This window comes from Vombatus ursinus, unplaced genomic scaffold (assembly GCF_900497805.2).
Source record: "Vombatus ursinus unplaced genomic scaffold, bare-nosed wombat genome assembly UNPS02007612.1, whole genome shotgun sequence".
Lineage (NCBI taxonomy): Eukaryota > Metazoa > Chordata > Mammalia > Diprotodontia > Vombatidae > Vombatus > Vombatus ursinus.
The window spans coordinates 5,916,864-5,930,387 of record NW_020947390.1 but is presented as its reverse complement, the minus strand read 5'-3'; the positions used below and the strand labels follow the sequence as shown (position 1 = coordinate 5,930,387).

At 36.4% G+C, this 13,524-nt stretch overlaps 1 protein-coding gene across 3 annotated transcripts in view; it reads left to right on the top strand.

The window, feature by feature from the left end:
* PDGFD (platelet derived growth factor D) overlaps nucleotides 1-13,524 on the top strand; it is a 324,207-nt gene that overhangs the window by 154,493 nt on the left and 156,190 nt on the right. The gene's annotated exons all lie outside the window — the stretch shown is intronic.

Here is a 13,524-nt window from a genome sequence, read left to right as displayed (position 1 = left end):
CCATCTGGGAAGGCTTATTATCAACTTTCAGTTATAACTTGTGGGCACTCTAATAGACAAATTAAAATTACTTTTCACCAAGTTTTGCTAAAAAAAAAATATTTATGCAGTTGTGGTCTCCTGAGATGAGAAGAGCACATATGCAGTAGGTAATTTGGGTGCAAGAATAATCATGACCTGAGGCAGACAGAGACAGATCATGGCCTATCTTTCACATGTAAGTGCTTAGCAGGAAAATTTGACCTTGAATTGAATCAAAGGCTAGAAAAGATTGCTTGACCATATGTTAACTTGTGGGTCAATAAGCTCAATCACCAGAAAGTGACTCTACCATGAATCATCTTTGAGGATCTGACAATGTCCTGAGCAGGCAGTTGCCTGCTTATAAATGGGCTCCATTCCAAAAGCAAGAAAGTTGAGCACAAGAATCATAATGGATTGAGGTGGAGAGACAGATCATTACATATGTATCACATGAAAACACTGTTGTTAGGAACTTAGAAGACAGCATTTTCCCCCATAGAAATAATAGAAGTGTTGGTTAGGAAGCTAGAATTACCTGAAAAGTTCTATTTAACCCCTAATATGCCTGAAATAATTATATTTTCCAGGAAACATGAGAAAAATGTAATTTTTTTTTTACTGGGCCTATGGCTTCACTGGTGAATTCTTCTTAAAGAAAATTTTCCTACCAATGCAAATGAGCACCTTCTCTTTTAGAGGGTTGTTTGTACAATAAGATGTCAAATGATCAGCCAGGTCACATAGACAGTATGTGTCAAAGCTGGAACTTGAACTCAGGTCTTACTGACTCCTGTACAGGAGTCACTGACTACTGTCATAATATACATACAAATATACACACATACATTTACTTGTTTTCTCCTCCATCAGAATGTGAGCTTCCTGGGGGCAGGGTTTTTTTAAACTTTCTATCCCCACTGCTTAGCATTTAATCACTTTTAATATATGCTTGTAGTATGATTGATAGTTGAAAAAATCATGTTAATAGCATATATGTACCAAGAAAAAAAAGTCATTGATCTTAAATAAAATATAATAAAGAATTAGTGCTATCATTCACTAAATTCTTTGGAAGTACCCAGAAGTGTACAAGTTATTCATTCATTAACAGTATTTATTAGGTGCCTACTGTGTACAGAGCATTGTGTTAGATGCTGAAGGAAATGTGAAATCTAGATAAGATAAAGTCCTTGCTCTCAGAAGTTTATAATCTGAAAGGGGATAAAACAAAAATATGTAGTAATAACAGTGGGGAACCAGGGAAGATCCCAGATAGGATGTTACATCTGCTTGGACCTGTAAAGGCTCTAATAATTACAATGAGATAATGAAATGCACCTCCCTATTTTCAGTGAAGAGGTGAGGTTTAAAGAGTTAAGATGTTACATATACCTTCAGCTAGGTTGTGCAGTGGATAGAGCACTGGACCTGAAGTCAGGAACTCTTCCTGAGTTCAAATCCTGCCTCACACACCTACTCTCTGTGTGATCCTAGGCAAGTAGCTTCACCCTTTTTGATTCAGTTTCCTTCTCTGTAAAATGAGCTGGAGAAGGAAATGGCAAATCATTCCAGTATGTTTGCCAAGAAAACTCTAAATAGGGTAACGAAGACTCAGACATGACTAAACAACAAGAAATATATCTTCAGACAGGATCACTTGTATTGGTTTCCTACTTTGTGATAAGGTCCAGGACCCAATATATGTGTGTTTCTGTTTTGGGAGCAGGGGGATTTTCCAGAAATTATTTAGATGTAAAAACAAAAGATGTCAATAAAAATTACTTCCTGAGGAATTTTCCTAAGCTGGGCAAAGAGTGAAAGAGCAGACAGGCTAATCATAGGAAACAGTATGAGCCAGTGTCAGCAAAAGCATATAGGCAGGCAGAGAAGTGTAGAGTGTGCTGGGAGAACTTACAGGAGACCCATTTGACTGAACTATATTCAAGGACAGGCATAAGAAAAGACAAGGATGGCAATGTGAGGTGGTGTCAGATTGCAGAGAGCATCAAATGCTAAACAAAGAAGGGAGAACCTGAAAGACTGCAGGAAGGTCCTGAAGATTTTTGGAGCAGGAATGACATGATTAGAGCTTTATATAAATATTCTCACACAAGCAGCATATAAGGAGAAAGTGATCTAAGAGATGAAGGCACTAGAAGCAGAAGGGATTTCAAAATGCTTCTTGCAGCCTATCAGCCATTACTAGAGTAGCTACACAGATAGAATGGGGTGAGCTTATATAAGTAGATGGACTCTAGATGGTACTTTTGTCATATTTTATAATATAGATAAAAAGTAATGATAGGAATATAAGAGAGGAAATAACAGGGTAAGATTTGAGATAGAGCAGGTAAGGAACATAAATATACGTGCCCACTGAAACTAGGATTGGGTAAAGTGGAATTAACTGAGCTGTGAATGAATGGCACAAAGGAGCATTAGCATATGGGAAATGTAGCACAATGAAAAGATTGATGGTTTTCGAATGAGAACACCTGGGTTCAAATACTGGCACTGCTACTTACTACTTAAGTGATTATGAGCAATTCCCTTTCTCATCTGTTAAATAAAGATGTTGTACCAGATAATCTCTTAGGGCCTTTTCTAGTTCTCTATAACCAATATTCAGAATCCCTCTGAGGAAGAAATATTGGATAAAACATTTAACATTCATCCAACAAATGTTTATAACCATCCCCTTTATGGCCACCATTTGTCATCATTGGCCTATAACCATATTAGTAAGATATTTGCAAGGTGGGTGCAAGATATATTCCTATAATTTATACTACATAATCTACCATTGCCTTGTGTACTGGGTTACATTGATTATTTCACACATTATTTGTATTGTCTTCATGAATAAGCACCCCATCAAGCACAAGCATGCGGGTAGGTCCCCAGGAAATCCTGAATCTTCAAGTTTGTTGAACTCGGAAAAAAGAGTATCTTAATTAGTACTCTTCCTGGTGTTATCTCACCTTAGCCATATTATCTACTAATATCAGAATGGATTCCTTTCAGTCCTCCCAGATTGAGTAGGAATTACAAATGCTCAAGGAAATATGTGGGGAAGGGCATTGAGTCTCACTTCAGATTTGTATATAATGTCCCCCCCTCTTCTTCTCAGACTGCTGACCTCTCTGGCTTCCTTTAAGTTTTGGGAAAAAATAAAAAAACATCTTCTACAGGAAGCCTTTCCTAATCCCTCTTAATTCTAGTGGTTTCCCTCTTTTAATTATTTCTTATTTATCCTGAACATAGCGTGCATTGCATATATGTGTTTGCAAGTTGTCTCCTACATTAGATCATAAGTTTCTTGAGGGCATGGGGCTGACTTTTACCTCTTTTTGTATCCCCAGTACTTGTTGTTGTTCAGTTGTTTTAAGTTGTGTTTGACTCTGTGACCTCATCTGGGGTCTTCTTGGCAAAGATACTGGAGTGGTTTGCCCTTTGCTTCTCCAGCTCATTTTACAGATGAGGAAACTGAGGCAAACAGGGTTGAGTGACTTGCTCAGGGTCACAGAGCAAGTGTCTGAGGCCAGATTTGAACTCAGCCTTTAGCACAGTGCCTCGTACATAATAGACACTTGTTGCGTTGAATTGAATGTTCTCTATTTCTTTTGATTGATATCTACTACTGCGTTTATGCATTGTTTTAGTTGTCTCAGTATTCAGTCAATGAAAATTAGAACAGTACATCACCTTGACATTCAGCGGACATATCACTAACATAATCTTCCACATATCCTCTTCCTTTTGGAGGAGATTGTGACTCTTATGTTTTGAATGACAGAGTATTCTCATAAAATACCTTCCTGTCCAAAACTTTTGCAACACTCATTTTCTAAAGCTTGATCCAAAAAGGAAGACAGTAATGAGATAAGGAATATTCAGCATGGGAAATAAGAAAAAACATTACACATATGATTAGTTCAGTGCATTATTAAAGTGTCTGAAAAGAAGTAGGCACAATAGGTGTGTGGGCTTCCTTTTTCTACTAAAGCTGTCTAGTATGGCAAGAAAACCTGAACTCAAATCCTGCATTTTTCTCAAATCACTTATTATGTGACCCTTGGCAAATCACTTAATCTCTCAAGTTCCCCTCTCAGACTAAATTGAAGACAAAAGACTAGTGGGCATTGGTACAGGAAGTTTCTCATCAAGAAACCCACAAATGTTTAAAATAATAGGCCTAGTTCTCACCTCCATAGATAGAGAGATAGATAGATAGATAGATCAATAGTTAAATAAATAAATATACACATAGAGACATAAAAATAATGAAATAACAGTTCTGGACTTCCCAACTCCTATATGTCTATCTTTATATGTTGATACAAAAAGAGAGGCTCCATACTTGTCATTTCACTGGTAGAAGGAACTCCTGGTAAGGAAATCCCCTCTACCAATGGAGATGACAGTGATTACTCAATAATTTATAGTCTTCAAGAGTTGCTTTGCTCACTGAAAGGTTAGAGTGGCATATGTATATATGTATATAACTGAGGCAGGATTCATACAATCATGCTATCATAGACTTAAGCTGGAAGGGAACTTAGTGGCCATCAACTCTAACTGCTACATTTTACAGATAAACTGAGACACAGAGAAATTAGGGAACTTAATTGGAGCCACATTGGTAGTAAGCTCCTGAGGTGGAATTTGAACATAGGTTTTCCTCATTCTGACACTGGCCCTCCATCTTGTCTGTCTGTGGCTGTCTGTGTCTGTCTATGTCTGTCTGTGTCTGTCTGTGTCTGTCTGTGTCTGTTTCTCTCTCTCTCTTTCTCTCCCTCTCTCCCTCCTTCCATATGTGTCTGTGTGTACATATAGATTTATTTATTTATTTTTATATAACATTGTAGGCATAAAAGCTCCATGGGTTCTACTTTTTAGATATTGTGCTAGTAACTAATAAATATTTGGGGGAGTGTGGATTTAATCCATGATCTCAGTCAGTCCTTCTAACTTACTTTGGAATTCGTCCCACACTTACCAGTTAAATAGACCTATATATACTTAGGACTGTATGTAAAAATAAACAGATAAAAAAAGCAAGCTAAAGAAGAGCTACTGATTTTTTTTTCAAGTGAGAATTAGATAGTTTAAAATGTCCCTACCTTCTCTTTTGTTTTCTTCATTGAGTTTCCTAGTAACTGGAGTACTAGCTTTGATTTATATCTTCACCTAATGTGAATCCAGGAACACTCTTAGGAGAGTTTATTCCAGCGTTTCTTTTTTTGGAAAAGAGATACTTTGGAGATTCCATCTGAGAAAGCTGAATGCCAGCAAAGGACTTAAGACTTGAGTGCCTTTTGTTTGGAAATGGCTTGCTGAATTGGACTGAATGTTCTCTTAGATAGAAAGCTGCCTTTAGTGAACAGTATCTCTACTAAGAGTTTATATTTTTAAGTGGATGCACATACACACTTGTTTTTTGAGATTTTATTTGGAAGCCTCCTTCCAGCCCTCCTTTCCCTCCACTTTCTATCAAGAAAAAACTATTGCTGTGTCCTCCTTTGGAGTTTTTGCGGACCACTTAGTTTTAGACAGTATGTCTCAGAGGATTTAAAATACAAGCTTCTCCCCAAAGTGCATTTTTTCTCAGCATGATGGGATTTTAAATATGCAACTTTTAACTAAATAGGTAAACATTTAACTTAATGGTGCTTTTCAACTGATCAATTTATATTAAACAGATTGGGAAATGTGGTAATCTATTTCATCATGCCCTTTAATAGGAGAAGAAACAAGGATTTATTCTCTAAATTTCAGCTGATAAACATGCGTGGGAACCATCTAAAATCTCCAGTTTTACTACAAAGGGCTTTTGTGGAGGGTGAAGAGTTATTTTAAGAATGAGGAAAATTAAGACCCAGAGAAGTTAAGTGATTTATCTGAGGTCACTCACCTGGTCAGTGGAAAATAACTAGGACCCAGGACTTTGACTCCAAATCAGTTGCTTTTGCTGCCCCCCCACCACCCAGTTGATAATGTTCTTTCCCTGTCAAATTATTTTATATTTACTAATCTCCACCTACCACAGTTCTTCATACATAGTAAATGCTTAATAATATTGTTTGTTGAATTATTTGTTGAATTGAATTTGCTGAATTTTGTTGCCCTATGTTATTTCACTTATTGGCACCAAGACAATTACTTCAGCAATGTGCTATGTAGTCTATCCTGGGCAGCTGAAACTGTCATTTTGGTGGCAGACTGAAGGGTCATTGTTAATACTTCTATGTCATCTTGGAAAGAGGTAATTTTTGGAGGACCCAGGAGAACTGTGTTTTAAAATGTGTGTGTATGTGTGCTTTTTAAGTTTTTAGTAGTGAATTAGATAATGGATAGTGGTATAGATAGTATACTTATGAAATTTGTAGGTGATACAAAGCTGGGAAAGGTCAGTAACACTCTGGGTATACATATATGTACACATACACATGTATGTATGTATGTATAACTTTCAACCCTAACCCATCTCCTGAGCTATAGTTCTTCATTACTAACTGCCTTTTAGACATCTCAAATTGGATGTCTTGTAGGCATTTCAAACTTAACATGTCCAAAAGGGAACTCACTATCTTTCCTTCAACTCTCCCCTATTCTCAACTTTACCATTGTTTTTGAAAATATCGTCATCTTCCTAATCACCAGACCCATAACCTTGATGTCATTCTCAGCCATGTTATCACCCAACTCAAATGTTCAAACCATTGCCAAAATTTGCCATTTATACTTTTACAACATCTCTCCTCAATATCCCCTCTTCACTCACACAGCCACCACTCCTTAGTATAGGACTTCATCACCTGATGTTTGGGCTACTGAAATAGCCTTCCAATTTATCTCCCTAATTCAAGTATCTTCCCCACTGCAATTCATCTTCCTTACAGCTGGAGCATGACTATATTATGCCACACTTACTCAACAAACTTTCAGGGCTCCCTATCACTTCCAGAATCAGATTTAAAATTCTCTGTTTGGCATTTAAAGCTCTTCATAACCTAACAGCTTACTCTCTTCCACACTAACAATTCAGCTGTATTGGCCTAATTACTATTTGCATATGATGCTCCATTTCTTCTCTTTCTCATCTCTGGTTTCAGTCTTTATACTGGCTGTTCCATTTATCTGGATTTTATTCATAGCATTTCCCAGGATTCCTTCAAGATTCAGCTCAAATCTAACCTTTGGAGGCATGGCTTCTAGGATTACCTTTGAGCTATTCTGTCTATATCTCATATATACCTATGTGTCTCTGTACCCACCCTGACCTCCACCAGAATGTAAACTCCTTGAGGGCAGGTGGTGTTTCTGCCTTTCATTGTATACTTTGTGCACAGAGCCTGGCTCCTCATAGGAAACTCTGAACAAATTCTTGTTGACAGCTATCTTTCCTTGTCTGTCTGCCTGTCTTTTTCTCTCCATACATACATACATACATATATATATATATATATATATATATATAAAACACACATACACACATATGCGTATATACATATATATGTATGTATATACATAATGTATATATATGTATATATATATTTATATACTTAAGGCAGGTGTTTGCTACAGTATTAGTGGGAGCACTGGCTGTGGAGTCAGAGGTCTTGGATTTAAATTTCCCCTCTGATTCTTAGAAAAGTCATTTAACTTATCTAGGCTGAACTAGGTGGCTGGCCTCTGAGTTCCCTTCCAGTTCTCTAGATCTGTGATCTTGTGACCCTGAAGAATTCTAACATGTATAAGAAGTCAGACAAAATGCTGAGGGAATTTCTTGTACATGTGACTAAGTACCCAAGAGAGAAAAATTGTTTCATTTCAGTTTTCTGTCCATCATAAGGTTTTCATACAAAGGACCATGTGGCTGTAATTTCAGCTTCTTCCTGAATGAACATTCTTGCATTCCTTTAGTTAGAATCTTTGGGGAATATTATAAAATTCAAAAGAAAAATCTAGTTTCACAATTTTTACCCCAGAACAAGTCTCCTGTTGTTTATTTTCTTAAAAATGAATAAACTTTCGGCCTCATAGTGTTAAGTCATTAGATTGCATCTGTGGTTCACTGCATCCTGATAAGTTCATCTGGGATCGATAATAATATTTCTCTTTCTGGGGAAGTAGTGAGATGTGCAGATCTCTGTCCACCAAGTACTAGAAGAGATGCTAACAGCAACTATTTTTTATTTTTGTTTTCATAATGGCTTTATTGTTTTTCTCAACATTGATATATTATTTGCCTTTATCAAAAAGAAAGATGACAATTATGGAGATTACTAGATTTTCTACCAAAACAATCATAAAAGGAATAATAAAGATTACAGAATAAAATGTTTTTTTGAGTGATAAGACATCAGTCATTTGACATTTCTAGAGGAAGAATCCAATCTTCACCTCCAGAGAAACTAATATCTTTTTATATCCCCACACCAACTGTAGATGGGGAACATAATTAAGCCTCTAACAAACCCCTTTATGCCCAAACGGCATTATCATGCTACAGTTCTTCAGTTTCTGAGGCATTTTGTGATCATGTGCACATTTCTATTTTACCCTTTACACAGAACACTAATGAAAGGCAAAAAGAGCCCTGTAGTCAGACCAATTAATTGTGAGCACATATTTCAACAAATAGCACTGCAATCTGAAAAGCCAAAGCATAGCCTGTGTGGCACTTACCCTTATTGCTTTTTCAGATGCAGGTCACTGCAAAATTGATTTTGTAAATTATTTTTATTGCCTTCTTCCACTCTATAGAATTCATGGATCAAATACCCCCAGCGTACCTTTCTTTCACCTCTAAATTTTAATAAATGTATTTTCAAGTCCTAGCCTTTATTTGCTTAGCCATTCTGGTGAGGGAATATAAGGAAATATTCCTGAGCGTAAAAAATTACTGCATGAGAAAAATCTCCTCTCATTATCTAACCATCTAGTTATCCTGAGGCTTAACCAAAAAGCCCATTTGCCTCTATGCCTTCGCTTTCTGAGACAGTGCTAGTAAAAGGTTCTCTTGACTGCCATCTTTTCTCATAGGTCCAAAATATTATATATTATTGAATCTTTCTTTGACCATCAAGATTATAAGGATTATAGATCTAAAGTTAGAAGGGACCTTGTGATTCTGAACCCTCATTTTACAGATGGGGAAACTGAGGTCCATAGAAGTTAAATAACTGGCTCCAAGGTCACATAATGGTCAGTGGTAGAGATGGCATTGAAATGTAGATCCTCTAAATCAAAGTCTCTCTCTCTCTTCCTCTCTCTCTCTTTCTCTCTCTCTCTTTCTCTCTCTCTCTTTCTCTCTTTCTCCCTCTCTCTCTCTCTCTCTCTCTCTCTCTCTCTCTCTCTCTTCCTCTTTCTCTCTCTCAATCATGCTAGACAGTACCTTCTCTTAAGATTAAATGTCTGGGACTAGCCCCAAAATATCAGTTTTCATTTGCCCAGCACTATATTATAGATAGGTTGATAGATAGATTTAGATAATCTTATCTATATCTACATTTATATATACATATACATACATATGCACACATATAGATAGATAGATCTCTATATCTAGCTATATGACAGGTGATTATACTGAATCTCTCCTGACCTTTAGACAGACACCCAAAGTTACATTTTAAAATAATTCTTTGACAAATACGGACACTCAATTATAGGTTTCAAGTAGTTAGTTTTCAGTTAATTGACATGTTTTGCTGTACCTGCTGAAAAATAAATTGATGTGAGATAATCTTTTCTTTGTATGAATGAAAAGAGTACCTGTGAGTTTTTCCAAGGTATTCAATAACAACATTGTCTAACAATGGAAATCTTACTGCCCATTTTGTGCACTGTACTATCTCTGCTTACCACTATAGGAATGGAGAGGGAAAAAAAACAGATTCTATTTTATCTATTTTGGCTTCTCTTTTCAAAATTTTCCTAAAGCTACTTTGAAAAGAGCTTATAATCAGAATTTGTGGTAAACAGTTGAATCATCCCTTCAAGTTTTAAATGTTGCTTAGGAAAGACTCAGCATTTTTATTCTTTCACCAACTTACACAGTTTTGTCACAAAGTCAGCCAGCCCTGCAATCTTGTTTCCATATCTTCATCAAAAACCAATTGTACCCATAATCATGTTATGAGCAGATAATATTTATCACTTGAACAAGCTAAGCAAGTACTGGTTAAACATTTAGAACTGCTCACTAGGCAGTTGTGGCCCACTAAGATATTACAAATAAAGTTAAAGCTTTCATGGTATTAGCGGCCTTTCTTTGTGGTTTCGAAGATGAGTAGGTTTAGTTATGTCTTTGATGTTTAAATACTGTGATAGCATAGCTGTTTCAAATAATATTTAATAGGCCATTTCTAGTTGAAACGGTTTGGGAAAGAAATTTCCAAGGCCAAGAACCTCATGCTATCTCTAGGGTGCCAGGAATTCTGCTAACTTTTTTTTTCCCATGAGCAGAAGAGAAAAGATGCAAAATCAACAAATATTCATAAATCTCATGTAGGCAGGATAGATAGGTTTTCAATTATTTCCCCAGTTCAATTAAAAGATTATTGCATTTTCCTGCAGGGGATATTTTCATGGTACGTTTCATTTATTACTTTATTTTACAGATTGTTAGTTTTTAAGATTTTGTCATTAAAAAATGAAGTTCTCAGTTACATATTACCTTTGTTAAGGTGTGTAATTTCATATTGTTTCCCTTTTCACTAGTCTAAAATCTTTACTTTGTACCTTTATTTTTTATGTGACCAAATATTTATCAACCAGGTATAGTCTTTGTTTTTCATGTACCTTATTGATATGATCTTAAAAACTCCGATCTCTAAGGTCCCTTCCAAGTTTAAAATTATTTTGTGTAGTAAGGTAAACTATGCTATATAGCACTAACAGTATCACTTAAGGTTTTACAAGAGTTCATAATTTGGTAGAGTGAATTAATAAGTATTTCAAGGGAGCCTTGAAAAATTAGTTAAGTGTAAATACTTTTGTCAGCAGACCAAGAAAAATTTATGTGTTTAAAGAAGTTTTTAAAAAAAGAATAATTCCATTTCAGGTATGCAAAGGACTATATAGCCTCTTAAGGTCCCCTACAGCTCTGAAATTCTTTGATAGAAAACTAGAGAATTAGACTGTTTTCTTTTTGTGTGTGTGTGTCAGTAATCCTTCAACAAGTATTTGTTGGATATCTGTCATATTTGCAACACTATTCTAGGCACACTGTGGATAGAGAGGAATAAAAAGAAATCATAGAGGATTTAGCTTCATAAACTATAGAATCATAGATATAGAGCTGGAGTAGACCTCAGATGCCATTTTTTACAAGACCCTCATTTAAAAATGAGGAAGATGTATGGCAAGGAAAGGCAGGTGATGTGGTGGGTAAAGTGTTGGGCCTGGAGGTCAGGAAGACTTCTCTTCCTGAATTCACATCTAGCCTCAGGTACTTACTGACTCTGAGCAAGTCACTTAAGCCTGTTTACCTCAATTTCTTTAACTGTACAATGAGCTGCAAGAGGAAGTGGCAAACCACTCTAGTATCTTTGCCGAGGAAATCCCAAATGCAGTCAGGAAGAGTTGGACATGACTGAAAAATAACTGAACAATAAAAAACTATGTGGCAGAGTGAATACAGCCTTGGGCCTACAGTCAGGAAGACTTAAGTTCAAATCTAGCCTCAAGGAACTAACAGCATAACCTTACACAAGTTACTTAACCTTTGCCTCAGTTTCCTCAACTTCAAAATAGAAATAATAATAGCATCTATTTCACAGAGTTGTTTTGAGGATCAAATGAGGTAATATTTGTAAAAGTTCTTACCTCTGTGCCTGACACATAGCAGGTACCTAATAAATGCTTATTCCCCCAAAAGACTTATTCAAGGTCATACAACCTCAAGGGTACAATTTGAACCCAGGTCTTTTGACTCCTGAGGCAATTGACCTTCCACTATGACATGCTGCTACTCTTCGCTTGTGCAGCCTTAAACAGGTCACTTAATCTCTAACAGGCTTCAGTTTTCTGATCTGTAAAAGGACAGGGCTGTACTAGTTAACCTCTGAGGGACTTTCCAACTCTAATCCTGTAATTCCTGGACTCAGTTTGCCTTCAAGGAACTTTTCATCTAGTTCGGGAAAGTAGAATTAGAAAGTAGTACAAATTTATAGAATCAATTAAGCTGTGGCACATACTCTAGTACAGTAGGAACTCAGAGAAGGAAGAAACCAACCATAATTGAAATAGTTTGGGAAATATATCAAGTTCATTATTGGGTTGCTTGTCTTTCTTCCTTAGCATATTGTCTGCCATGTAGACACCCAAGAATTGAGAGAAGAATTAGAAGAAACCTATTGTTTATAGTTGCCTTATGGACAGTGAGCTTGTTCATTTGTCCACCTGACTGCCACCAAAAGACCCCTCTTCTTCCTTGTGTGTGTACCTTCCTGAGTCTGGGAATATTTTCTGCCCATCCCCCAATGCATTTCAACTTAATGGGGAGTGATGGGCAATCAATTGAGACTATAACAATTACTTGTACCTTTATCTCTTGAGCACAGAGTTCTTAAGTACTAAACCTGAAACTTGAAAGGACAATAGAGACCAAATAAAAATAGCACTTTTGTTACATAAAAAAAACTCCCTTTTCTTCACTCTTGCTTACATAGCCTCATAGCTGTCTTCAAATAGTATTTTGATCCATGCATACTGAGAGACCAAATATTAATCCACCTAGACGTCAGTTAACTTAGCCTCTGGTTGTTTGTGATTCTGAATCAGCTGGCGTTAATGAATGAAATTAATAACCACAAAGTTTAATGAAGTTTGTCACAATTAATAAGAGGTCAAGCCCTAGTTATTCATCTAACTTTCTTAATAACAGTGAGGAAATGCTATGGGTAAATATGATAAGAAGATGCTTTTAAGGGTCGTAACTGTAATAATATTAAACTCGAAGATATCCAACCCTTTAAATTTAAAAAGAGATCATACTGTGTTGTCTCTGTAACTCCAAATAGCACCACTGGTACACACTTAGTAATTTCGAAGAGTGTGGAATTCATTTAGCCATTACCTGTGACAGCTCTCATTAGCTGCTGGCAGGGACTTTTGCACACTGCAAAAGGTTCTTCAAGCTGTAGTCCAGGAACCATTTTCCCTGGTGATTTTCTTTTGTTATTTGTTGTTGTTGTTGTTGTTTGTTGTTTAGATTTTTCTTTTTGTTTTTTGTTTGTTTGTGAGGTGATCAGGGTTAAGTGACTTGCTCAAGGTCACACAGCTAGTAAGTGTCAAGTGTCTAAGGTTGAATTTGAACTCAGGTCCTCCTTACTCCAGGGTACTCTCTCCACTGTGCCACCTAGCTGTCTCTGGTAATTTTCATCAAAGGCTGAATTACTTCTTGTCAGATATGTTGTACAGTAGATTTTTGTTGAGTTATGGGTGGTGCTACATAGCCTTCCTTATACCTTCCAATTATATGATGCTTAA